Source organism: Pongo abelii, chromosome 4, assembly GCF_028885655.2.
Source record: "Pongo abelii isolate AG06213 chromosome 4, NHGRI_mPonAbe1-v2.0_pri, whole genome shotgun sequence".
NCBI classification, from domain to species: Eukaryota; Metazoa; Chordata; class Mammalia; order Primates; family Hominidae; genus Pongo; species Pongo abelii.
In genome coordinates, this window is record NC_071989.2 from 102,239,635 (window position 1) to 102,267,354 (window position 27,720).

At 36.9% G+C, this 27,720-nt stretch overlaps 1 protein-coding gene across 15 annotated transcripts in view; it reads right to left on the bottom strand.

Moving 5' to 3' along the window:
• KIAA0825 (KIAA0825 ortholog) overlaps positions 1–27,720 on the bottom strand; it is a 472,583-nt gene that overhangs the window by 340,130 nt on the left and 104,733 nt on the right. The window lies entirely within an intron of this gene.

Here is a 27,720-nt window from a genome sequence, read left to right on the forward strand (position 1 = left end):
GAAATGTGGTCAGATAGTAACATTTGGGAAATTTGAATGTAAAGGAATTCTTTGTATTATCCTGGCAAACTTTTTGTAAGTCTGAAATTAAAATAAACATTTTACAAAACACTACATCAAAGATACACTCTTTAAGACCTTGTAAGTGTTGTTCCTATCATTAAAAAAAGCAAATTAAGGTAGCTATTGAATCTAGGCTACATAATTCATGAAGTCATGTTTAAAAATAACTTCTGTCTAAATAATTGTGATATCTATTATTTGCATAAGAACAATACAACTTAAAGGTTGTTTTTTTGCCCTCTTATAATTATAAAGTCACACTATCATTTTAATATGATAATAAAATCCCTTTAAACTCTTTAAGAGTATGGGGAATAATTCACTTATTTCATGTTCTTAACTCCAATTTGTTGCTTTCATTTTAGATTACATCACTAAATGGTCTTTTTGACCAAGTTTTAAAGGATTTAAAAGAATCCTTTCTTTATTAATGACTTTTCTTAAAACATATTTAAGAGATAGCTTGAAGCTTAATCATAAATTGGAAAATTTGTAAACTCCTACAAACTTGGCACAAAATGCCTTTGGAGACAAAATACAAGTGCTATTCAAAAACTGTATAGGGTCTGGCAATTCCATGGGAAAAAAGATTACCTTCATCACATGGATGTAGAAGGAAGATTCCAGAAATCTAACAATTTTATGGCTATTCCACTTCTCTTCAGTGAAACTTTAAAATGTTAGCATCAGACTTGTAGTCCTACAATAGTCTTTTCACTGAGGACTAAAAATGTCATGGTCTCTTTGCAGGTACTATGAGAAAGAGCTGTCTACCAACTTAGACTGTAAAATTTAGTACTGTTCTGAAACAGTAAAAAGGTTTTAAAAAATCTGCAAGTAAATACAAAAACTCTGTTTCATCTCTAAGTTGACGTTAGCCCAATATACATGAAAATCTAACTCACAGGTATTGTCCTTCTATGGCCATGTTAGAGAACACAAGTATGTATAGGCAGCATATACAACTAAGGCTTTGCCAGAAATATTATGCCCCAAAATGAAAAGAGAACACATATGTTATGTTTTATTTAGTTGGTACTTGATTCCCATTTGGTCTATTTGACTTATCTTAAGCTTTGCTCATGTAGATGAGTGGCTAGTTTAACCTTCTAAACCTTAAATTTCCTTTTGGACCTAAAATGTTTATAAACCAAATTTTCAAAGGCTTTAAGAATCCCTCCTAATTCTTTACTAGGAAAGGCCGCTCAATAGTTTCACTAGAAATTAAGCATGTTTAAGAAGTCTTTATCTGGCTCAATTCCAAATTGGAAGTCTTGTGAATGTTTATAAAGTAAGCAAAGAAGCACCACAAGAAGAATCTTTAAGAGTCAAAATTATATAAGAGTGCTTGTTACTTGTTGACAATTATGCGAGGTCTGAAGATTCTAGATGAAGAGGTCTTACTTTCATGACCTGGATTTAGAAGACTCTTGTATTCCAGGAATATAACAGTCGTGAAAGGTAAATCTTCTTTTAATTCAGCGAATCTTTATAACTAAATAATGTAAGAGGACAGAATAAAATATATGACCTAAATCAAATCATTTTTTTGTCCCAAAGAACCAATGATTATGGTAGCGGCCCATTAATTAGTAGTCCTTATTTCCTATTACTATCAGCTCAGTGTTCTCCCAAGGTGTATTGTACGGGTTCTTAATTTATGGGGAAAATAATTCTGTGATAAATTCATTTTGTGAAAGGCCAATTAAAGCAAAATTAAGCACAAAGGATGAAGTAGCATTTCCCAAACTTATTTGACTTATTTTACCTCACAGTATCTCATAGGACTAGTGTCCTAATCATCACAACTTAACTCATGATTTCTATCTGCCTAAGCATATGTTTCTCTGTCCCTTAAACTCTTATTGTTAACAAAATTAGGAAAGAGTTTCTCCCAGCAGAAATTCCTTTGATCTTCTCCTTTGCTAAATTAATCTCCTTTCCGCATTTTTCAATATTATTTGTTTGCTCCTCTCCTCTAAGTTACCTCTCCAGGAAACGTTATCTGCCAGCCTGGGCAACATGGCAAACCCCATCTCTACAAAAAATACCAAAACAAACAAACAAACAAACAAACAAATTAGCTGGGCGTAGTGGCGCGAGCCTGTAGGTCCAGCTACTCAGGAGGCTGAGGTGGGAGGGTCACCTGAGCCCGGGAAGTGAAGCTGCAGTGAGCTGAGATTGCGCCACTGCACTCCAACCTGGGCCACAGAGTGGGACCCTGTCTCAAAAAAAAAAAAAAAAAAAAAAAAAAAAAAAAGTGGTTCCATCTCGGCTCACTGCAACTTCTACCTGCCGGATTAAAACGATTCTCCTGCCTCAGCCTCCTGAGTAGCTGGGATTACAGGCACCCGCCACCATGCCCGGCTAATTTTTGTGTTTTTAGTAGAGACGGTATTTCTCCATGTTGCCCAGGCTGGCCCTCCTCGGCCTCCCAAAGTGCTGCGATTACAGGCGTCAGCCACGGCGCCCTTCTGAAAACTTTTTGGATACAATCAATCCAGGAGTTCTTCTTCCTCCACTAAGCCAACCTGGCCTTTATTTATTTATTTAAATCACTATGGAACTGTTGTGCTTCAAAGTTTTGGACATACATGTTTATACACAGGCAACTCTGGCCTGCTGCTAACCATTGCTGTAAAATATCTGACATAATAACTATTATTTGGCTATGATGAGCTCTATGATTCTTAGGAAATACACAGTTCTCCTAAATCCCCAAAATATTATAAAGATAAAATTAAATTTTCATTTTAGAGAAAGTATTTAATTTACCATCAACTAGATGAGTAAGCCCACATAAACAATGAGGAGATAGTTGAGGGTTTTTTCTTTATATATAATTTTAATAAGAATTTTTCTAAAATGCAATATAAAATATTCTGCTTTATTATTTAGTGTATTTAAAACAACGTAAATTTTTCTTCATGATAGAGTTATAATGAAAGTTATTTATTTCTATGCTACACTCAGGGACTAATGTTTGTCCCTCTGTTAAAGGGCATTTCTCAAATTGCTTTCATTTTAGATTATATGAAAAGGGTTCTATGACCAAATAAGCTTGGGAAATACTACATACTGAATTCTTCTTAAAGTAATTCACAAAGCTAATTAGCATATTAAAGTCTCTGTTTCCTTCCATAATAAAGTAATAACTTTCTAAACTTAGTGTTTCTCAAACCTTTTCGAGCAATGAACACCAGTTTATCAACACATATCTACTCACTTCTGAGATATTCTCAAAAACAGCTGTGTGGGGGACACTGCTCTGGATTCCTCTACAACTTGAATATTTATATCTGCTTTATAGATTTTCCTTTCATTGTTAGACCTTTTGCTGTGAGTTCTTGTTGTTGGTTGTATGGATGACTTTACCAGTACCCTCTTCCACTTGTAAACCACTGCTTCTAACATTATCACAGTATTTTTGCAGACCCCTTTAAGAAACTAAGGAAAGTCTTCTAAAGCCTCCTAGACTTTCTCATTGAATTCAATTCATGTAGTCACAGTGTGAAGGCTAAACAGAACCACCTGAAGTCCATCTTTGGCTCTCACAGGGCAGTACGGTTCAGGATCTTCTGTAGCATTAAAAATGCAAATTTCTGGATCTTCTCCAGAATTAATGAATCAGCATCTCTACGGGATGAAGCCCAGAAATATTACTTTTGAGCAAGTGTCCCAGGTGAGTTTTTTTGTAAGCTAGAGTTTGAGACTCCTGTCTGAGGGGTTCATGAGCTTTAGATAAAAATTCTTGTGGTTAAAAATCACTCTCTAAGCACCAAAAAAACTAGATTTGGGTCTCAGAAGTCAACCAAAAAGTCGCTATTGCATAAAACACCAGTGACTTAAAAAAAAAAAAAAAACCTCCACTTTTTTGGCTAGGCATGGTGGCTCACGCCTGTAATCCCAGCACTTTGGGAGGCCGAGGTGGGTGGATCACCTGAGGACAGGAGTTCGAGACCAGCCTGGCCAACATGGCGAAACCCCGTCTCTACTAATAATACAAAAATTAGCCAGGTGTGGTGGTGTGCACCTGCAGTCTCAGCTACTTAGGAGGCTGAGGCATGAGAATCACTTGAAACCGGGAGGCAGTGGTTGCAGTGAGCCGAGATCATGCCATTGCACTCCAGCCTGAGTGACACAGAGAGAAACTCTGTCTCAAAAAAAAAAAAGAAAAAAAAAAAAAGAAGTCTAACTAGCAGCTAGAAAATCATGGAGGACCTGCAGGCATTGTTTTTATCCACTCTTTCCATGTCAAGAAATTTATGACTTTTTTACTTTTGGAAGAAGTATGGAACATCTGTAGGACATTTCTAAGAATATATCCTACGTATTTGCCCTGGGCAAAAGAAGAACTGCTGTTAGGAAAAAAACCTAAAGAATAGTTGAAGTTCCTAAGACACAGTCATCACAAATGTAAAATGATTTTCATGAGGCCAAAGACTATATCCAGCTTATTTGCCATAGTATCTCAGAACTCAGCATAATTTCATACAAAGTAGGTACTCAAAACACTGATTAAAAAAATAAAATGAATGAAATCCCATTGATCCTAGAAATAGTTAGGTTCAGGCCAGAACAAAGTAAGATTTTATACCAAAACCTAAAATGTATTCTTTAAAACAGTAAATAATTATAGATGTTTTTAAGTTCATAAATAAATATTTACAATATTCTATAAACATTCCTTATAGTATTCTGTTTGACAAAATAAATTTGAAGATTACTTCCAAAATAGAAAGCGTGTGCAAAAGGCTATAAAAAGAATGATGGGCTGGGAACTTGATAGAGTATATTGATAACATTTTTTCTAAAATATGACTTTTGTGTGTTAAAAAAATAAAATATCCTTTAGGAAAAAGAAATTTCACCATAAAAGGTGTGCACAGATATTTACAAAACTGTTATCCTGCATTTTTAAAAAAATCTTCTTCTCTGTCTATATATATTTGTAAATATATATATAGGTATTATAGATATGTGCCTAGATATATACACATACACATATCTATAGGTATATCACACGTAAAGAATATAGACTACAGATTATACACTTAAAGGTGTTAAAAGTTATACTTAGTTCAAGTATTAACCCCATTCTCTTCCAGCAAAATTTAGGACATTGAAAATAAATCTGGAGGGACATTAGGGCTCCTCACATTTGATCTGCAACAAAGCAGCATTTGAAATAAATATCAAAGTCCAGCTAAATCAGACAAACCATAAAAATACAGGTAGTGGCTGAAAGCACACATATTATTTTCCAAAGCTATTAGCAACAGAATTCTTATTAATAATAGTGGTAAGATACAAGAGAAAATGAGAAGCTACACAATCAGATAATCTGGAGCTGGAGGATCAGTATAATAGGATAAAAGGTGCGCATTTCAGTTTTCCCAAGAAAAACGAACATTAGCCACCCTATTATTGACTGTAAATGGATCCATTTTCAGTGAAGAGGTATTCTCAGTGCCACCAGACAAGTGACGTAAAAAGAGGTGACACACAAAAGCTAGTGAAAGTCTTATTATTCCACGTGAAATTTATGACATAATACAAATAGAAGATCTTCGCTCCAGTAAAGAAAACTTTTAAACAATATTATAATATGAAGTCAGCAGGGACCATGTAGGAACAAATAATAAGCAGTACTTCTCCCAGGACCCAAGTCACTTCCTGAGAGCAGGTGGGACTCCGGAGCGCACTAAATGGATAGCAGTGGTCTGAAGAAGCACTGGGCCTCCCCAAATGCTCGGTTCCATGGAGCCACAGCATGGGGAAGAACAAACGCAAACACCGTGATCCTGAGTTTGTAAAGGGCCTTCTGTGTCACTAGTAGCTAGAAAATCATGGAGGAACTGCAAGCATTGTTTTTATCACGAACACTAAGATGAAACTGAAACTGTTTTTCCCCTTTTTTAAAGGCATTATTGTTATAGTTATTTTGCAAATTTATATGACTAGAAAAGAATTTGGGGTAAAAGTACAACAAGGAATATTTACACCTTAGTTTGCAGAACTGAATTTCTTACTTCTCATCTCTTTTGAGGAGGCTTCCATATGTACCACCCAATACAGACAAGGTAAAACTTTGAAATAAATGGAGTGAATAAATGAGTAAATAAATGATTAAAAGAATGAAATGAATATCTCATGAAGTTAAGTGAAAATGTCACCCAACACAAGCTGAATATGTGGAAATTCAGATAACCCACAGATAAGTGTCAGGACCCCTCTTCTAAATAGTGAGAGAATGGAGAAGGAACTATTAAGGAAACTGAGCCTCATGAATGTAAATGAATGTAAATTTGAATTTAGAAAACATTTAACTCTTAGAAGCTAAAAGTTGGACTCCTCCTCCTCTCTCTGTCTTTCCCCACTTCTGGTGTCGCCACCCCACCACCAATTTTATCATATGTTTATTTATACCATTGTTACCTGAAGCACAGAGGTGGCATAGCGGAGGGGCTAACACACAGAAGCTGTAGCCAGATGGCTTGGCTTCAAATCTGGGCACTGTCCTTACTACCAGTATGACTTTGGACAAATTACTTAGTCTCTTTATGTCTCAATGGTATACGAGGTTTAACTGAGTTAACACAGAACTGTTCTTGGGAAGTAGTACTTGCTATAAAAATGTTAGATTTTAGTCTCGTCTCCTCTGAGAAGCCTGCCCTCAGACCCCAAGCCAGGTCAGGGTTTTGTTCTCCATGCTCCTTCCTATTTTGCCTTGCACAACCCTTCATTTTAGCATTTACCATGTCACATTATAATGGTTAGTTTGAAAGTTGTCTCTCAAACTTTAAACTCCTTATAGGCAGAGATCTTTTTCCCCCATGATTGCATTCCCATTATCCATCATAGTGCCTATATGAATGAATGGTTTCAAAATGGTACATTTGGGGTATCATTAGTGAGTGTTAGAGACAAAATCAACTGCTTTTAACTTATTTTAATTGGCTTTCTCCCCCTCCATTGTAAACATGCTTCTTTTAGTAAAATACTAAATGAGTTTCACATTAATTACTGTATGACAATTTTAACAGGAAATATTTTGGAGAGAAATAATGATAAACACCATATCAGAGACCTATTTCACTATAAACTAATTTAAATATTAACTGTTATTTAATTGACTCCATCTCTAAGGTTAACATTCATAAAGTTGAATGGCAGCCCCACTCCAAGACCTTCCATTGCATCTTTACAGTGTCACTTCTTCAAAACACTGGTTTTGTTTGTGTATGTGCATGTGATCATCATCTCTTTTAGAATCTAATATAAGCTATGCATCTATGTTCATAGAAGGATGTTTTGCATATAATGCCAAGAGGTTCTCAGGCCTTAGAATTCTACTGATCATCTGGCTAAGGCCCTCTGCCTTGATCTGGTCTGACTTTATCAGAAATAGACCCTATAAATCTCCCTCTCATTCAAGAGACCTGTAGTTTCTAGAAGTTTCTACCTCCCTTTGCAAGAATAAGTGCTTTCCAGCTTCCACATCAGAAATTCATCACTCTTCCCATTTCATAAAATTAAATATCTTAACACATTTACACAGATAATTCTCTTAGCCTATTACAATATAGGCCTTGGGTAAGGTGATGAGATATACTGAAAAATAACTAACGGTGTCACCCTTTCAGGAATTTAGACAAATACATTGATTACTGCAAAGTGGCAAATGCTTCCATAGAGGTACATGACAACCAAAATATGTATTAGAGAGACTGAATTGCTAGTACATACAATATCTGCATTTTTTTTTTTTTTTTTTGAGATGGAGTCTTCCTCTGTCTCCCAGGCTGGAGTGTAGTGGCGCAATCTCAGCTCACTGCAAGCTCCACTCCCCAGGTTCACGCCATTCTCCTGCCTCAGCCTCCCGAGTAGCTGGGACTACAGGCGTCTGCCACCACGCCTGGCTAATTTTTTGTATTTTTAGTAGAGACGGGGTTTCACCATGTTAGCTAGGATGGTCTCGATCTCCTGACCTTGTGATCTGCCCGCCTCGGCCTCCCAAAGTGCTGGGATTATAGGGGTGAGCCACCGCGCCCGGCCAATATCTGCATTTTTTTTATACCTTCTTTCTCTGATCTAGTTGTTGCACTAAAATTTGCACCCATTGATAGGAGTAGTAATCATGATCTAAAGACAGGTAGATGTATAGACAGAGAGAACCCCTGGGTTTGAAATAATTCCTCCCAACCCACTGAAAGACCCCACGTGACAGGGAGGTTTTCTATTTCCTTTGGAGGGGTCCAGACAGTAAATATCCTCTTGTTTCACATACCAAGAGAAACCTAAGTGGCTAAAAAGGGTGAAGATAGAGTCACCCTGAAGCTATTCTTCTGGGTCAATGAGAAAAACTGAAAAGACACTGCTTCTATTCTTACCCTTTTATGATTCCCAGGCCAATGCTGGCTCCACTGGATGTTACCTAAACTTACTGCTCAATGATAACAAAATTCTCCCACACTCCATTCCCTCTTCTCTGGCAAAACCTGTCAGTATTACATTAGCAAGAAATCTGACTTCTTGCTCATTTCCCAAGGGTATAATACTCTTGTCCCTCTCCTATATTCAATCCTTTTTTTTTTTTTTTTTTTTGACTGAGAACATGAGAGAGAATATCTAACTACTGATGTGGCCAGTTTAGGCCACTGTTAGTTGAAGATGCTAATCAAAGAATGGCTTACATTTGAATTCAGTCAAAACTGAGAACTGTATTCAGGGCAAATTTCTGAATATTTTTCAGCTGACTTTTGTTTTATGCTGGTTTAACTCCCAGTTGTAAATACTTAGATATGCTGATACTTTGAGGGAACATCCTAATAAAAAGACATCTCTAGTGTAATAAAATGGGTTTTAAATTTTAAGTACTATATGCTAACGGTACATTATTAATGAAAATATCTTCCTAGTATCCCTTTCTTGGTCTCAAATTTTGCAAGAGTTTAGTTAATTATATCTCTTATCATATGTGTTACTTTCTCGTATCATGACCAAAAATTAACCTGTAGAAAAAACTTAAAAATCAGTTAACAATTCATTTTTACTATAGCCTAAGATTGAACCTGAGAATTTATATTTCATTTTTTAAAGGAATATGCTGTGACAGAGAAGTTACATTATCAGCTCTTAATATAACATGTTAAAAATTAATTTTAAAAATTTAGCACTCAAATAAAAATAATGCCATCATCAAAAAGATGGATTTCAGTTAAGACATCTGCTGAGTGTGCTTCCTAATATACTTTCCAAGTGAATCACAGCCTTTCAAAAGAGGTGGCACGTTTTTCTTCCTCTAGACTGAAAAATAAACATTCTCTTCACACTTTTTTATCAGGTAGGAAAATTATAATGCCCATGAATGTATGTTAAAATGAATATGAAAAGAGATAGCCATGGTGAAAATAGCAATCCCTAGTGCCCACCTGAAAAGCTGTACTCATGAGCTTATTATTCTAAAAGAGTAGGGCAGGCCTGAGAGGTAGAGAAGACGTGTCTCAGGTGTGATGGCACTTCGTAAATTTTATAGTTAATCTTACCTTTTTGGCTGCCTTCCTCTCCTAAACAATAGTTATTCAGCCATAAAGGTAAAGTCCTATTGCCTTCAAACTCCAAATACGACTTTGCAGCCCCTTGGTGGCAGACATTATCTTTTTCCTCAAAAGGCCTATGATCTACAAAAAGCATCTTTAAGTGGGTTTCACTTGCTAATTCAATAAAGATTTATTTTGTGCCTGTCATGCACAAGGCACCATGTGACATGCATCACCTGCAGTGACAGGAGACAGGTACAGAGTCAGATCTGAAAGCCAAGTGGGGTGACTAAGGAGGGCCATACCTCACCAGTCACCATCAGCTCCTGTGGCCATCCGAGGCTCATGAGAATAAATTTACTTCTCTTTAACTATTTTACTTCAGGCAAAAAGAAATACATTACACTCAATACATAAGAAAAACTCAGTGTTGAAAAAAGTCTGGATAAGAAACTAACTGCAGAAAATATCTGGAGTTGACTGTCATCCTATTTTGATATAACTGGTTAATACTGGGCTCACTTATGGTTTGTTTCTTGGGAATTCTTTAATTGAAAAAAATCAATAGAAAATACAAGCGAAAATAAGAAACTTAGTTTTTCTTTGAGTATATAGACAAATCTTAGACTTATTTGATTTTTATATTATAATAACACATAAAGCTTTGTTTAATAAACACAAATATTTAAAAATTCACTTAGATTGCATTTTAGATCCAGTGTTATTGGAGGCTGGGTTGTGATGAAGAAGAAGGGAAGACAAGAGTAGGTGGGAAGGGAGAAAAAGGGAAAGGTGGTGAGAGGCTAGGGGAGAGGCAGTCCCCTCAAAGAAAGGTCGGCACATGACAGTTCATGGGGCAAATCTGGCCCAGAGCCTATTTTGGTGCAGTTGGCAAGCTAAACATGGCTTTTCTCTTCGTAAACGGATGGAGAAAAAAATCAAAAGGAGACTACTTCATGACATGTGAAAATTACGTAAAATTCAAGTTACAGTGTCCACAAAGTATCACTGAAACACCACCCCACTGATCTATGGCTACTTTGCGCTACAATGGCAAAGTGAAGTAGCTGAAACAGGGACATACCTGATGGGCTGCAGAGCCTAAAATATTTGCTATTTATCCTTTAAGGAAAAAGTTTGTCAACCACTGCCCTCAGCAAATAGAAAGAATGCAAAAGACAGAACAGTTATAGATTATTGACACACAAAGGGAGAAACTGGTTAAAAAGCAGGGAGGTGAGATGATGGAGATAAAAGTAATGGTAGGGTAAATGCACCTGATAGCAATAATGTACCCATACCCTTCGAATGCACCTGTGTGGCAGATGAACCTGAATGTGTGTTCTGAGCTAGGTGGAATGTCTGCCACCAAGGGGCTGCAAAATCGTATTTGGAGTGTGAAGGCCAAGATTTATTCTTTATCTATGATAAACATCTGAGTCCCCAGCCTGTCCCGTGGAACATGGGCCAGACTGTACAGGGGATTGAGGCCCTGAGTTTTGGGTTAAATGAAGGTTGCCAGGTGGAGGTTGTTAGCAGGGAGGGTATTAAATGAAATTGCTACATAAATAGCATGGTGTTTGCAAGCCGCTGCAGTTTTCCTGTCCAGCCCACTGCCACCGGAATCTCTCCCCTATATGTGAGCCCCTGATAAAATCCCATGTCTCATTTGCTGGCTCTGAGTCTCTTCTTCGGCCTCTTGAACATGGCGCCTTCCCTATTGGGATTAATAGGGTTTGCCATGGCATTAATTAATAGTTACCATTTACTGAACACATACTATATGGTAAGAACTTTATATATGTTGTTTCCAATCTTAATTAAAACTGTAATGAGGAAACTGAGGGTCAGAAAAAGTAAGTTACTCACTAGTGAGTGACAAAGTAAATTCACTCTGAGAAAACTAGCAATGACACCAAATGAAGAACAAAGTATGGGGGTCAGGAGGTGATTTATATGAACAGTTTCAATCTGTGAGATTCATTTTGGAATAATATGGACAATTTTTGGTCACCAATGAGAGCCAATGCATACTTCAGCCAGAATCATCTTTCATTTGCGTATTCCCCTCAAACACCAAGTTCTATCAATGTTAATGACAGAAAATAATTATATAATGCTTACTATAGCATTATGTAATTTATATTAGAGAATTATATTAGAGAATTAGCATAAACAGGTGGAAAGCACGAATATTACAATTTACCTCTAAGACACGAAAAAGTTAAATAAATTGCTCAAGGTCACAAAACTCGTAAGTCACAGAGCCCCAAAGTAAAATAAAAAAAATAAAATATAAAAAACAAGTCACAGAGCCAGGACTTGAATGGCTCTATAATCCATACTTTCAACTTTTAATGGCAAAAACCACAATTACTTTTGGACACCCACCTAATCAGTTGAAAGTACGCTATGTTGTTATCAAACTTCAGCATGTATCAGAATCACCTGATGAGCTTGTTAACACACAGACTGCCAGGCCCACTCCCACTGTTTATGATTCAGTGAGTTAGGGGAGGAACCTGAGAGTTCACATTTCTAGCTTATTCTGGGTGATGCTGCTGTGGATTTAGAAACCACACTCTGAGCAATTGCTCTGTTGCTTCCCTGTTAATGGTTTGTATTCCCACCTAGCCATCCTGTTCTCAATGTTTATGGCTTCACCTCAGCATAAACTCGCATTAAAATTCACACCAGGATTTCCAGGCAGTGGGGTGGGGGAAATATTCTTCTAGGTGATTTCTTTATATCCTTCGCCCCATTCAGGTAATCTTATACATAACTGGACAAGTTCTATTTCTTAAACACTTCTATCAAGTTATTTTTCTGCTCAAAAGACTTTAACAGCTACCAGGTATAATTTAAACATCAAAGACTGGTTTTCAAGACTCTTGTAATCTGTTCTTAGGCTAGGTATCATATCATATCATTCATTCAGTTGTCCACTTTTTATTTGACATAGTTTTTGTATGCCCAGCACTTCTTTTGCTCTTCTAATAACAAGCTTATCCCTGGGCCAATCAGAAGCCTTCCCTGAGACTCTGTAAACTGAGGTACCAGGAAGCTGTTAGGATATGAGCAAAAAACTGCCAGGAGCCATGTACCCACTGAGTGGAGAAACCGGTCAGAGTGAAGTCATTACATAGGGAGAAACCAAAACAATTGATGATTAAAATACAGTCGAAGGCTAACATCCTGTTGCTCAGGTCTCCAGAATCCTCTGGTTCCCATTCTTCCAGAGGTTTAATTATTGTTTAATTATTTAGCTCTTTCTTCTATTGTATAATCTACGACATTCTTCTTTTAATTAACACCCTTCCCTTTTCTGCATAAGAAGCAGAGATGAGAAATGGAAGAACAAAGATGTCACTTCTAAGTTCAGAGTCCTGGCTAATGCCTTCATTAATTATTTATAGGATAGCTCCTATGTGCCAGTCACAGTTTTCTTCACTATCTCCAAGAAGTCACTGTAATCTCTACTGCTGGTACTGTCTGCACTGCAAGGGAAGCTCTTTCATTTTACTTCTGCTTATGCAAGGTCTACTCACAGCCAAACTCGAGTTCAAATCTTCATGAAGTTTTTCTAGCTTGCCCTTCTTTACACTAAAATCTCCCTTCCCTGAATTCCTAATGTATTTAAAGTCTTATAATAAATCACTTGGTAATTAATTTAATAAAGTCTTATAAGGTTTTTCTCCCCATAGAAACCACCTAGAAGAATATTTCCCCCACCCCACTGCCTGGAAATCCTAGTGTGAATTTTAATGCGAATTTATGCTGAGGTGAAGCCATATGGGGTTTCTCCCCATATTGTGGGTTCATCTTTTTCTTTTACCTCCTAGATTTGAAGGCACTTGAAGACACCACATAAAATCAGGCTTTAAACTGATTTCAAACTTCAGAAAAAATTGCTCGTGGTAAAGCAGTTTCCTCAAAAGAAATATGATTAGTTGCTCCAGGGTGGAGCTGGGATGGAGAGTGGGCCTGAGCTACAGAATCAGACATCATGTGGAACTCTCAGGGTTGAGTGACAGGACGAAAGAAGCCAGAAGACCTGAGAAACAAGGCCCAGGTTTCCTTTCTGTTTTGTGCCTTCTAAGTAAACTCTCCATGCTGTGAACATCCCTCATGTTGAAATTCTATTTCTGAGCCAGCATTCCCCCCTGCATTGCGGGAAAACAGCAGAAAGTGAACACTGTTGTTCATCAATTCCTGTTTTCTTCTTCTTCAGCTCCTGCCCACCCTGCAACCAACACGGTTCCATTTCATCTCGATCACCCTGGGCAGAAGTTAGAAGGAACCCCTACTTCCTGGAATCTCTTTCTTCTCAGAACTCTGCAACTGCTTGTCTGTGTAACTTCAGCAATTTTTCATATATTCATATTTTATTTCCCAATCAGGGGAGGGGGGGACCAAGGGTCTTACACTTTCTGGAATCCCCATTAATCTTAGCATAATATTTTTTAAATAGTTGAGGCGCAATTAATAAGTTGTTTGCCTGGCTAGTACCAATACAGATTATTAAACTTCCAAATAATGATTTATTTTAAGAAAATGGTTCAGTTAAGAAGATACTCATTGAACTCCTGTCATATATTAGGCAGTGAATTAGGCGCTGAAGAAAATAAATAATTCTTGTCCTTGAGGTGCTTAGAGTCCATATGGGGAGACAGATCCCTAATTAGATATGTTAATAGAATATGCTAAGCTTTGAGAAAGGCATATGGAGATGCTGTAGGAGCGTGGATTAGGGGCTCTAGCTCAGAGAAAGCTTCTTAGAAGAAATGACACATGAGCTGTCATAAAGGATCAACAGGAATTAGGCAAGGAAGGGAATGAAGAGAGTAAGAGGTGGCACACGCCACATCATGAGCAGAGCTTTCTGTCAGTTCAGTGTTACTAGAGAGTGAAAAATATGAGGTGGGGAGAGGCATGAGATGAGACTAAAGAATGCAGGTGCTAGGTCAAGGAAGGCTTGCTTTCCAAAACCTAGCCTCTGAAGCCTTATGATGACAGTGATGAGGAGCCACTGAAGAGCTTTAAATAGGGGAGTAAAGTGTGCTTGGCAGATGTCTTAGAGGAAAGCAAGAATAAGGGTAGGGAAACCAATGAAAAAACAAAACAAAAGTATTTTAACATTAAGTCCACATGAGAGATGATAAAGCACTAAATTAGGCCTTGATGGCAGAAATGGAGAAGAGGAAATAGACTTGGAAATATTTAGGTGGTCAGGCAAAATTTAAAATCTTGGTGATTCTTTTGACGGTGAGGAGCAGGGCAGAAGGGGAGAATGAATCATAGTTTCTGGGTGAGTGATTATTAGCAGCATTAACTTAGACTGGGGAAGAGAAGCGGGGATCCAGGGAATGATGAGGAGTTCTGGTTTATCCATGTGGCGTTTGGAGTGCCTGTGGAATATCGAAGGGACCAAACAAGCAGGCATTTAGCTCTAGAAGTATGAATCTCCAGGGCGAGATCAGTCCTGGAGCTGGATCTGGCAATCATTCACACATAGTGACTGTTGCAATCATCACGATAAACAAAAGAGATCTCTGGATACTTTATTATTTTAAGTTCATCTTATTTCATTACTATTATTATTTTTTGTGACGGACTTTCGCGGTTGTTGCCCAGGCTGTAGTGCAATGGCTCGATCTCGGCTCACTGCAACCTCTGCCTCCCGGGTTCAAGCGATTCCCCTGCCTCAGCCTCCCTAGTAGCTTGGATTACAGGTGCCTACCACCACACCCAGCTAATTTTTTGTATTTTGAGTAGAGACACGGTTTCACTATCCTGACCTCAGGCGATCCACCCACCTCAGCCTCTCAAAGTGCTGGGATTACAGGTGTGAGCCACTGCACCAGCCTCTTTCATTACTATTATTTTAAATGGAAAAAAAAAATGTAGCACTTTCAGAGACTATTATATGAGGCACATTAAAGATAGAACAAAGTGTTCATTGTGCAATTGATTTAAAAAAATATGCAGCTATTTGTTATATATTGATGTTTGGGAACACCACATTAACATATGACAGAAAGTCACCTCGTCAGTACAATACTATAAATGTATACATATGTCTGTATATATGTATATGTTTTAAATAAAGATAATAACAAAGCAATTGGTTTGCACCAGATACTATGTATAATAGCCATATTAATACTTAGATGCTATGAGGAAGGTTTTATTTTTATCATCTCCATTGCAGATTAAATGTCTAGGCACTCCTAGAAGAAAAATAACCTATCCAAGGTTACATAACTGCCAAGTGGCAAAGCTGGAATACAAAGACAAGTCTGACTCCAAAGCTCCTAATAGCTACAGGACATTGAGCACTACGTGGCCATCTCTCACTCCCATGCCTTTTGTCCAGGCTTCTTTTTGCAGCAATGAGAAGATGATGCAAGAGGAGTCAGGTGAGCAGAGGGATTTCAACCCATTAAAAAAATCATAATTAATGACTTGATGAATCTATCTAGATATTCATGCTCAATGAATGTATCTAGATATTCATACTTCTGAATATTGGTAGTTAAAGGTATATTTGTTTTGGAGGGCAATTTGAGTATATGTATCAAAATTTTAATTAGCTTACTCTCTGGTCCGGGAATATCAGGAATATCACTTCAAGGAATAAGACTTTCAAAGATACACAAGTATACAAAGAAAAGAAACTGGAAAAATCCTAATGTCTATAAATGTGAGTTGGTTAATCAAATGAGTTAATAATGATATAATCATATAATACATATGTCGTAGTTTGCAGCCTGTAAAAAGAATAATGCAGATCATTCTAGATGTATTGATACAAAACTGATCTATAAGTCAAAAAACTGCAAAGGAATCTGTAGAATGTACATGTACAGTATGTGCATAATTGTGTAAGGGCACACACCAAACTATTAACAGGGATTACTTTAGGATGGCAGGGTTAAGGGTAGGTAAGGTAAATAAGACCTAATACTTTTCACATTATACACTTTAAATACGTACATATACACATACACACATGAATTTAATATGTTTATATAACAATGGGCATATAATGCTTTTGAGAAGAAAAATTAATATTTTTCTAAATCCAGCAAGTCAACAATCTATTAAGATCAATTTAAACTTAGTGATATACAAATAAATTATGCAACATCTATATTATAGAATATCACGGCAGTGCTGAAAAGACCACCAGACCCAAATGCACTGAAATTGAAGGTGGTCACAAAATATTAAGTGAAAAATGCACATTACCTGACAGTATGTCTAGTTTGATCTCATTTTTAAAAGTTACAAATATGAATTCTTATATATGCATAAGAAAAATTCTAAAATATTAAATAAAGTGTGAATAAGAATGGTAACCCTGGGAAACAGAATCAAAGGGAAGGCAATATGAGAATGCTGACTTTTACCTTCATGTATATTTGATTTTTTAAATTTTTATAATAGAAATGTATCACTTTATTTCTTCAACATAATAAAAGGAGTTCTAACAAAACGCAGTTTTAGGAATGGATCACTTGTCACTTTATTTCAGACCATCAACATTGAATATAATGAGGTCTGCCAGTGTACCCTATAATAAACTTCAGATTCATAAAATTTGTAAAATATATAATTAGCTGGGCACGGTGGCTCACACCTACAATCCCAGCATTTTGGGAGGCCAAGGTGGGTGGATCACTTGAAGTCAGGAGTTTGAGACCAGCGTGGCCAACATGGTGAAATCCCATCTCTACTAAAAATACAAAAATTAGCCGGGCATGGTGGTGTGCACCTGTAATCCCAGTTACTCAGGAGGCTGAGAGAGAAGAATCGCTTGAACTCAGGAGGCAGAGGTTGCAGTGAGACTCCATCTCAAAAAAAAAAAATATATATATATATATGTATAATTAGCATAACTTTCCATGTATAATGGTGCACTAAAGACTATACAAAAAGTAAAAATACTTTAATATGTTTTCCAATTTTCAGTTTTTCTCTTTCTTCCTGTTCCCACAATGTAAATCTAGGCCCTTTTCACATAATCTCCTAACTGATAAATAAATGAATTCCCTATAACACTTCCTTGAACAATCTAAACAATCTCAATTTTATCACTTCTTTCTCCTTGCTAATACTGAGGAAACACATTCAAGGCTTTCATAAAGCTTTCATTTTCACAAATGTATATTATTTCTGAAGCAAACAAAAACAAACCAGGCTCCAGAAATGCTCCTGGTGTACATTTTGGAAGTGAATCCACTTCTTCTCTGGTCCCATTCCCTCCCTCATGAACATAGAACTTGGTTGTCTTCTTTGACTGAGACGGCCCCTGGTGAGACCCCACTGCCTTACAAATCAGGACACATGTCCTCACCAGAATAGAATGTTGTTGACAGGAATGTCTCACCTGTGCTCCAGCTCTTGCCATAGCACTAACACTACTTCTCCATCATCTGACAATGTCATTCTTGCTTCCATACTCATGCTCATGCCTTAAACACTATTACTTCCCTTCTTGGTTGTCTTAGAGAAGACCAATACAAGAACCTCTCTGATCTTTCCCAAGTGTTCCGAAGGAAAGTCCTGCCACTTGGGAAGCAAACACAGATATCTTCCTAAGGAAGAAGAGCCTATTCTGCATTCTCCAATCTTGGCCATCTTCCAGGAAGCTAGCCATCTGTTCAGAGTGCTCAGAGCTATACTTCATCCTTAGTTCAAAGTAGCAAGGCACTGAAAGAGCATGCTGCAGAAGAAGCCTATGACTCCATCCTGTATATCAAGGACGATGATCAGAGACATGGACCCAAAATGCAGAGGGACCTAAGACAGAAAGGGGCTCAATTTGATTAGCTTAAAATTGCTCTACTTCCAACAAAGCATGTAAACAGGATATTATCAGAGCCCTTAAGATATCTTAAATAAGGCATTTATTGACAGGATCGCATTTCTCCATGTTTTTTCATTATAAGTAACAAGAAAGAAGCAAATTCGAGCAATAAATGGGAATTTTGTATAAGAATAAAGGCTGTCTTAGCCTTATACTAAATTATCTCAGGTAGGTAGAGGGACAACAGACAATAAGCTGGAGTGAACATTGTGAAGCACCTCTCTTTAATCATTAGCTGAATGTGCTCTCACTCACACCAAGCAAGAGGATCAAAGCAGCCATGATAGTTGCTTAGTGGGCCCAGATGCCCACAAAGTGAAACTTAAATGCTTGGAACTCCCTTGGAGGCTAGAAGACTCCAAAAGGCTTATGATAAATTAGGGAAATAGCCTGCGCTCCTTTATTTGTGTCCCAAGTGGCATGAGTGATTCCAAAATGGTATTAAATATTCTTATTTTTATGAGTGATTCAACATGAAGGCTAGATTTTATCTTAGTGTGTGTAAATTCTAGCTATTGAATCTGTTCTTTCCCAGAGAAATTACAAATCTTTATTAACACAGGCTGCCTGATTAGAATTCTCTTATATTTATTATAAATCAAAGTTAACATTTAGAATTATGCCCATGTGATTTTTTTTTTTTAAGATGGAGTCTTGTTTTATCGCCCAGGCTAGAGTGCAGTGGCATAATCTCGACTTACTGCAACCTCTGCTTCCCAGGTTCAAGCAATTCTCCTGCCTCAGCCTCCCAAGTAGCTGGGATTACAGGTGCATGCCACCATGCCTGACTAATTTTTGTATTTTTAGTAAAGATGGGGTTTCCCTATGTTGGCCAGGATGGTCTTGAACTCCTGACCTTGTGATCCACTCTCCTCGGCCTCCCAAAGTACTGGGATTACAGGCATGAGCCACCGTGCCCGGTTCACCCATGATCATGATATTTTAAAAAGTTAATCTCAGGTCAGGCACAGAGGCTCACACCTGTAATCCCAGCTCTTTGGGAGGCTGAGGTGGGTGGATCACTTGAGGTCAAGAGTTCAGACCAGCCTAGCCAACACAGTGAAACCCTATCTCTACTACAAACACAATAAAATTAGCCAGGCTTGGTGGTGTGTGCCTGTAGTCCTAGCTACTGGGGAGGCTGAGGCATGAGAATTGTTTGAACCCAGAAGGCAGAGGCTGCAGTGAACCAAGATGACACCACTGCACTCCAGCCTGGGTGGCAGAGCGAGACTCTGTCTTTAAAAAAAAAAAAAAAAAAAAAAAGTTAATCTCATAAGTCTTCGTCCCTTTATTTCATGGGGATATTAACCTAAAATATCTGAAAGGCCAATTTTCAAGATTAATCAAAGTTACGGCATAACTAAGAGCATAAAATATGTCAGCCCGCCTACATCACCAATAAAGATTAGATGATTCAAATGGTGAAACATAGATAACTAAGCAACACTCATTTGATGACTATGAAAGCTAATTACATTCAGATTCTTTTACAATTAGTATAAAGATGTCTGTCTTTTTTTTCAAAGATTTGCCTTAAATAAAACACAAGGAAATAAAACTAACTGAATAGAGATTTCAAGTTCTTAAAGAAAAAGGTCAAACTAATGATAAAGATACTACATGTAAATAATAATTGCATGGGATAAATCCTAAAATAATTTACCAGAAAATTCTAATTTTATTACAAGATTTCAAAACAGACACTGCTATAATGTTGAGTCATTCGACCTCATGACATTTAATATTACTTTTTGGAGGTTCTGTCCTCTTAGCACAGCTAACAGCATGTCAGTCTCATAAACTGAAAGTCCTGAGCTAATATTACTTCCTTGGGTTTGAAAAATATGTTTAGCTATCAGCAATCAATCTATTGACTGTTGTCCCCAGGTAGCATTTGCTACCAGTGGGAAAATACTCCTTATATTCTAACTACTATTGCACACTTCATAATTGCTAATTAGTACTTAATTTTTCCTTTGCTTAGGGAATAATGATTATTGCCTTCACCTAATACAACAAAGGGCTACCTTTCACAATCAATTTTTTAAAATTAGCCAATGATCAATAGGTACTACCCCATCCCCAATAGGTACTACCCCATCCCCCATGAATGCCTTACATAGTCTATCAGGATATACTGTGTTAACCACTACAATTTTTCAAGCACTGTTGGAGATAGTTAACTTTAATGCTAACATAAATGCAGGTTAGCTACTTTGATTATTTTAAGAACTATAAAACTTTGAACACTTTGACCTATGGTAAGAAAATTTCCATCATTGAACAGTTATAAACTTGCATACTAAATGATTAGGATGTGATTTAGGATATTTAACATGAGATGACAAAAGTGAGATATTAATTCCTATTGAAGAGGCAAAGCACAAACTATGGAAGTGAATATGGAAGTTTTTCACTTTTATATTATTTAAATTTGTAGAGAGTCTGGTAATGTGTGATCATTTTTCCCTTAATAAAGGAAGTGACTACAAAAGGTGAAAGCTGGCTTCTAAATTTTGTCCATGGTTTTCAATGGCAGGTTCTGATCTGGAGACAAAACTATTAAATATACTTTTAAAAAATATATATTTACAAATCAGGGCATATAATTGTTTTAAATGTTATTTCATTTTTATTGAATCATGTAAATGTCATAATGGAATGGATTAATAAAGTAGGTTCTCTATCTTTGGATAGAATATACTTATAAAAGGCAGTTCTGGTCTAGTTTCTAAGCCTGAAAACACGCCGCACTTCATTGGAATAAACCAGTTTCAGTACAAATTTATGAAATATGGATTGTAATTCTTATAACAATGATGAAAGCACCAAAATCTAGACACTTGAGGTCATAACAGCGAATTTACATGTGCATAGAACTCGTAATTGCATATATATTACCATATAGTAACTAATATCATCATACACAATACCAAAAAAATGAGTATTATGAATAGTCAAGAAAATGAAGCCAAAGTATCTTCTAGTCTCAATAGGAGTAAGAATGATATTATCCAAATTCTCAAATTCTTATTTCTAATTAAATATATTTTATTAAAAACTGACAGAATGGCCGAGCGCGGTGGCTCACGCCTGTAATCCCAGCACTGTGGAAGGCCAAGGCAAGCAGATCACGAGGTCAGGAGACTGAGACCATCTTGGTCAACATGGTGAAATCCCATCTCTACTAAAATACAAAAAATTAGCCGGGCTTAGTGGTGCGCACCTGTAGTCTCAGCTACTCAGGAGGCTGAGGCCAGGAGAATGAATCCCTTGAACCCGGGAGGCGGAGGCTGCAGTAAGCTGAGATTGCACCACTGTACTCCAGCCTGGCGACAGAGTGAGACGCTGTCCCCCCACAAAAAAAAAAAAAAAAAAAAAAACCTGACAGGCTATCAAAAATGTCTTGGCCAAGATAAGTTAAAGAGGTGAATTAGCAAAATGATTGTTAAGAAAATTGAAAAATTCACACCAAACACTTTGACATATAAAATAAAGAAAGACAAAAGAATGCAAATCTTGACTCAGTGACCCAGTCAAATAATTCTCAAATTTTATTTGTGGTTTATGGTAATCCAATGAAAAGTTCAAAGAAATCATACTTCTGAGAAAAAAAAAAAAAAAAAGAAAAGCCTAAGATCTAATGCTCACTATACAAGGAAAAGCAGAAGAAAACAAAGTTCTGAACACAGAATTACGGTTAGGTTAAATCAGATATGAAGTAGTTTAACAAAGTAAAAACAAGGCAACTTAGCAACTGTATATGTGGAAATTTTGAACTAAATTTCCAAAGTAGAGCATGAAGAGATGCATCCATAAATCCCACTAGTAATAATGTGCTCCTCTGATCTTAGTGATATTCACTTTTAAGTGATGCCAATAACTATTGTAATAATGCTGTATTTATGACAGCATTCATAAATGCTAGTCTGTCTTGAAGACAGTGAACTTAAAAGTAGTGTTATTTTTTCTTTTCCATTTACTAATGATATCCTTAGTTTTATAGGCACTAGTCACAGATCAATCCTTTTTTATGTCTCACTGTGGTATGTAATTTTTTTTTTTTTTTTTACTAACTGTATGTTTAAAATAATTAGTACTGCTGGATATAATCACTAATTTCCTAAAACTGCAAAAGGCAACTTAATATTTCTGCATAGCAGCTGTAATACACAATATTGCACAGAACTAAATTATTACAAACGGTGCCAGGAGTTTTCTATACACAGTACTTAAGATAATTATAAAAAATCATCTTCATTACTGCTTGCTAGCATTTTTTTAACAGTTTAATTTGGATAGGTTACAAAATACATTCAAATCACACAGATAAAATTACTGTACACCCAAGAAGCTATAAAATGTTCCCAACCAAATCCCTTTGACCCTGTTAATGCCTGTTCCTTGTTAATCTAAGGCAAATATTGTTTGTAGTGTGCATTTGTTTTAGAATATGAAAAAAAAGGGGGGGGGAGTAAGGAAATCCCTTAACAGTTGTTATTGATTCCAGCATTTACCAGCTGAGAGTTAAGTGCTGTTTACAAAACAGAACAGATGCAGATGCTGACAAAAAGGTAAACAATTGTTGCATGGCTTCCTGCCAGATTCTGAACCGATATATTAAACTCCAAGTGAAGCACATTTCCCCTATGGATTGCACTTATTGCCACTTCATTTCCTATGTGCTCCGTCTCTCTATTGCCGAGCCTGGCACTAAGCTATTTCCAGTTCCTTGCTGACCCCTGAGGCCTGGTGCTACCACACACAGCCATTAGAGAAGGGAATTGCATGTGTCTGACACGGCCTGAAACCAATTATTTGATATTTTCTTCAGAATGATGCCCAACTCTGTTGGGAATGAGCAATCATGAAATAATTTACCTCCTGATTTAATTTTTTCCTGCACAAATTAGTTGTAGACAGAGCTGGCTATACACAGCTGCCTGTGACATAGCTCTGTCTTATCAAGATGATACTTGAAATGAAGCAGGGGGGTCTGACTTGAATAGGTCGGGGAATCCTGCTTTAAAGAGGCATTGACAAGTTTATCAGATATACTGATCACATGTACTCTGTTGATTGAAAATGACAGAACCTTAAAGAACTATCAGGGCAGCAGAGAAAACCACAAGGATGCAAACTTTATCAGGGTGTTTAATGTTTTTAAACAACTGTCTGATTTCTGGTTCCCTTTTTGTGTCCTAGCAACATTGGCACATGAATAAAATTTAATAAAATATTAAAAGCAAACTCACATTGGTTCATGGCTGAGTGACCTTCACTAAATTTCCTATTTAGTAGCCCTGTTGTTGGTTATAGTCATAAATGTAAAGAAAGTATGTATTTTTCTGTAACTCAAATCCCTACAAATAGGTTTCATAAAAATAGAAAGGACTTAGAATTTATATTTTGTTGTCTCTGAGTCACAGAAATAAGGCAAAGCCTGAGAGGATCACTTGTCCATAAACATAGAAAGCTTCCAAAATTTGCATATGTTTAATCAAATAATGATATTAAGACTAACTGCTTAAACTCAATAAAGACAACACATGTCTCTTTGGAGAAAGTAACTGGAGGTAAAGCTTCAACCAAATCTGTGCAGTAATAGCTTGTCCATAAGTTCAAGCAAAGATTTGTCTCATTTTTACATACTGATTGCACATTACATTTTAGCTATTAAATCTTAAAGAGGCTGTGATTGCTGCATTTTCCTATTTCTCTTCAGGGTCCAGCCTCCACTAACTAGAACCATATATTATAACTGGGAACTTCATGGCTTTTGTGATCATGACTAAGAAAAACTGTAAGAAAAATGCCCATTAAAAGTACATCCTCTTCAGATAGCTGAAGGATTACTGTTTTACTGCACTACAAAACGAATGTTAACAATGATGATTACAATTGATTTCAGTACGGTTTGGGAAAAAAGGTGTATGTGGGCACTATAAAACAATTTAACAATATAGCTTTCTCTGACAACGATCATCATAAAATTTGGAGGTAATTTCTCTTCTTTTCAGAATAGATTATTGTCCACTCCAATAATTACACTATGTTGTGCCTTTTGCCAGTGAAAATGCTAACACTAAAATTTTAACTTCATTTCTACCTTGAAGGACAAACAGTATAAAGCCATTTATTCTAGATGAGCTCAGTAAGACCATGTTATAGAATTCTAAATATCAAACTTCATATTGCTTAGTCTTTTTTATTTCACTGGCATCGTAATTTCAAAGGCCATATTAGTCTCATCTCTGACTTGCACTTACCTGCTAACTTGGGTACTTCTTATTGCCCTGTTACAGAAGAGACTAAACTAGAAATAGGGTAAACTATACTTTTCTAAATAATAGACAAGGGTTTCCTGTCTTTATTCTGTGTTGAAAAGGAGTTGTGAAAGCAAACATTGATAGGTTTTGTTTTTGATTGAGACAACAACATACTTACTTACTCTACGTCATTTTAAATAACTTTTTATTTCCTTACATGTGCAATTTTAGATCTCCATTTAGATAGCCCAACCATCAATGTTCTTATGAGTGTTTTGGTAAGACTAGAAGCAAATTAAAAATGTTGTATAAACAGAGGAATAGAAATACAATTTTAAAAATGATAGAAGCAAAATAATTTCGGACTAGAAATCCATAATAACTTTTAAACATTTTACTCAAAGCTAAGGATTATTTTCTCATTTTCAAGTGTGGCATGCAGAGGAATGATTGGTTTAACTCTTAAAGCTGCTAGCAGTTTCTCCTGTATAAATGTCTGTGCAGAGAAATCAGTTCATATTCAGAAAATGTAATTTCAGACAAAGAATTTTAATAGTTCTAAGTGTAAAAGACACAGATTTCCCCTGTTGTAGACTGAATGTTTGTGTCCCTCCAAAATTCTTATGTTAAAATCCTAGCCCCAAGGTGGTGGCATTTGGAGGTAGGGCTTTGGGAGGGATAGGTGATGGGAGCAGAGCCCTCATGAATGGGATTAGCGTCCTTAAAAAAGAGACCACAGAGAACTCCCTTGCCCCTTCTACCACATGAGGACACAGAGAGAAGACTGCCTTTATGAGCCAAAAGGTAAGCCTTCACCAGACTGTAATTCTACGGGTGCCTTGATCTTGAACTTGTTGGCCTCCATACTAAATAAATGTTTGTTGTTATATTCCCTGAATCCCTCCTCATCCCTGACTATGGTATTTTTGTTATAGCAGCCTGAATGGACTAAGACATCCTCTAAGGCAAAAACAAATAGGTGAAGATGGGCCAGGCGTGGTGGCTCACACCTGTAATCTCAGAACTTTGGGAGGCCAAGGAGGGCGGATCACCTGAGGTCGGGAGTTCGAGACCAGCCTGACCAACATGGGGAAACCCCTTCTCTACTAAAAATACAAAATTAGCTGTACGTGGTGGCACATGCCTGTAATCCCAGTTACTAGGGAGGCTGAGGCAGGAGAATTGCTTGAACCCGGGAGGCAGAGGTTGTGGTGAGCTGAGATTGTGCCATTGCACACTCCAGCCCCGGCAACAAGAGCGAGACTCTGTCTCAAAAAAAAAAAAAAAAACAGTGAAGATGTTAAATGACAACGATTTTGGAGCAGATTTGTTTTGTACAAAATATTTGACTTGGCCGGGCGCAGTGGCTCACGCCTATAATCCCCACAGTTTGGGAGGCCAAGGTAGGTGGATCATCTGGGGTCAGGAGTTTGAGACCAGCCTGTCCAACATGATGAAACCCTGTCTCTACTAAAACTACAAAAAATTAGCCGGGCATGGTGGCGGGTGCCTGTAATCCCAGCTACTCGGGAGGCTGACGCAGGAGAATTGCTTGAACCCAGGAGGCAGAGGTTGCAGTGAGCTGAGATTGCACCACTGCACTCTAGCCTGGGCAACAAGAGCAAAACTCTGTCTTAAAAAAATAATAATAATAAAATAAAAAATATTTGACTTTATAAATGTGATGCTGATGGTAGAAAATGTTCATACTTATACACACATAATTACAATGAAAAATATTCTATCATAATGTACATCTTCAAAGATGATTTTCACATGAAAGAATGTTGTGGTATAGGAACAGACATTAAAATTCTCAGTCTTCAGTTAAAAAGAGTACATGTTTAAAGAAATCTTACTAATGTTTATTTGTTTGTTAAACTTTTCTTCTTGAACATTTATGAAAAAAAAAGTTGGGTACTAATAACTAGAAGTCACATATCACTTTTTCTAAGAACCTGAGAAACGACATGTTAAATAACATTCAACATTTATAATAGCCCATTGGAAAAATGAATATATATTAAGCAAAAAATTAGGGATTAATTGCTTATAAACATTTTAATACAAAACAGCAGAACTAGACATTCACATTAATTATTATTTTCATAAATTAAGATATGGGGCCAGGCGCCATGCCTCATGCCTGTAATCTTAGCACTTTGGGAGGCCAAGGCAAGAGGATTGCTTGAGCCCAGGTGTTCAAGACCAGCTTGGGCAACATAGCAAGATCCTGTCTTAAAAAAAAAAAAAACAACAAAAAGGCAGAGTGTGGTGGCTCATGTGTAATCTCAGCACTTTGGGAGGCTGAGATGGGCGGATCATCTGAGGTCAGGAGTTTGAGACCAGCCTGCCAACATGGCTACTAAACCCCATCTCTACTAAAAATACAAAATATTAGCCGGGCGCGGTGGCAGGAGCCTGTAGTCCCAGCTACTGGGAGGCTGAGACAGGAGAATCGCTTTTACCTGGGAGGCAAAGGTTGCAGTGAGCCGAGATCGCATCACTGCACTCCAGCCTGAGCGACAGAGCGAGACTCCATCTTATAAATAAATAAATAAATAAATAAATGGAATAATTTAGATAATTTTAAGAGGGTAAAGCAGAAGCTGGCAAAGTTTTAGGAAGTTTAGAGAGTGACTTAGCACTCTGTACGCTGTAGCAACTTACTTTCTACAGAACATAAATTTCTGACAACAATCTCATGTATAGTTGTCCACATGTTTGCTCAATATTGCATAGTTGCAAGATAAGTTTGTTCACTTTTAGTATAGTTTTATTCTAAACTTCTTTTCAGTGACTTTTTTCAGTAATTTTCATTTGGATCTTAAAATGTTACTTATATTTTTAAATAGATAATTTATTTTTCTAAGTCAAAAATGAGGTTTTTTAAAACCTCAGCATTTTAATCTTTTAAAAAGTTTTTCAGTATCGAAAAATGTATTAAATGGCTAAGATGGTATATAAATCT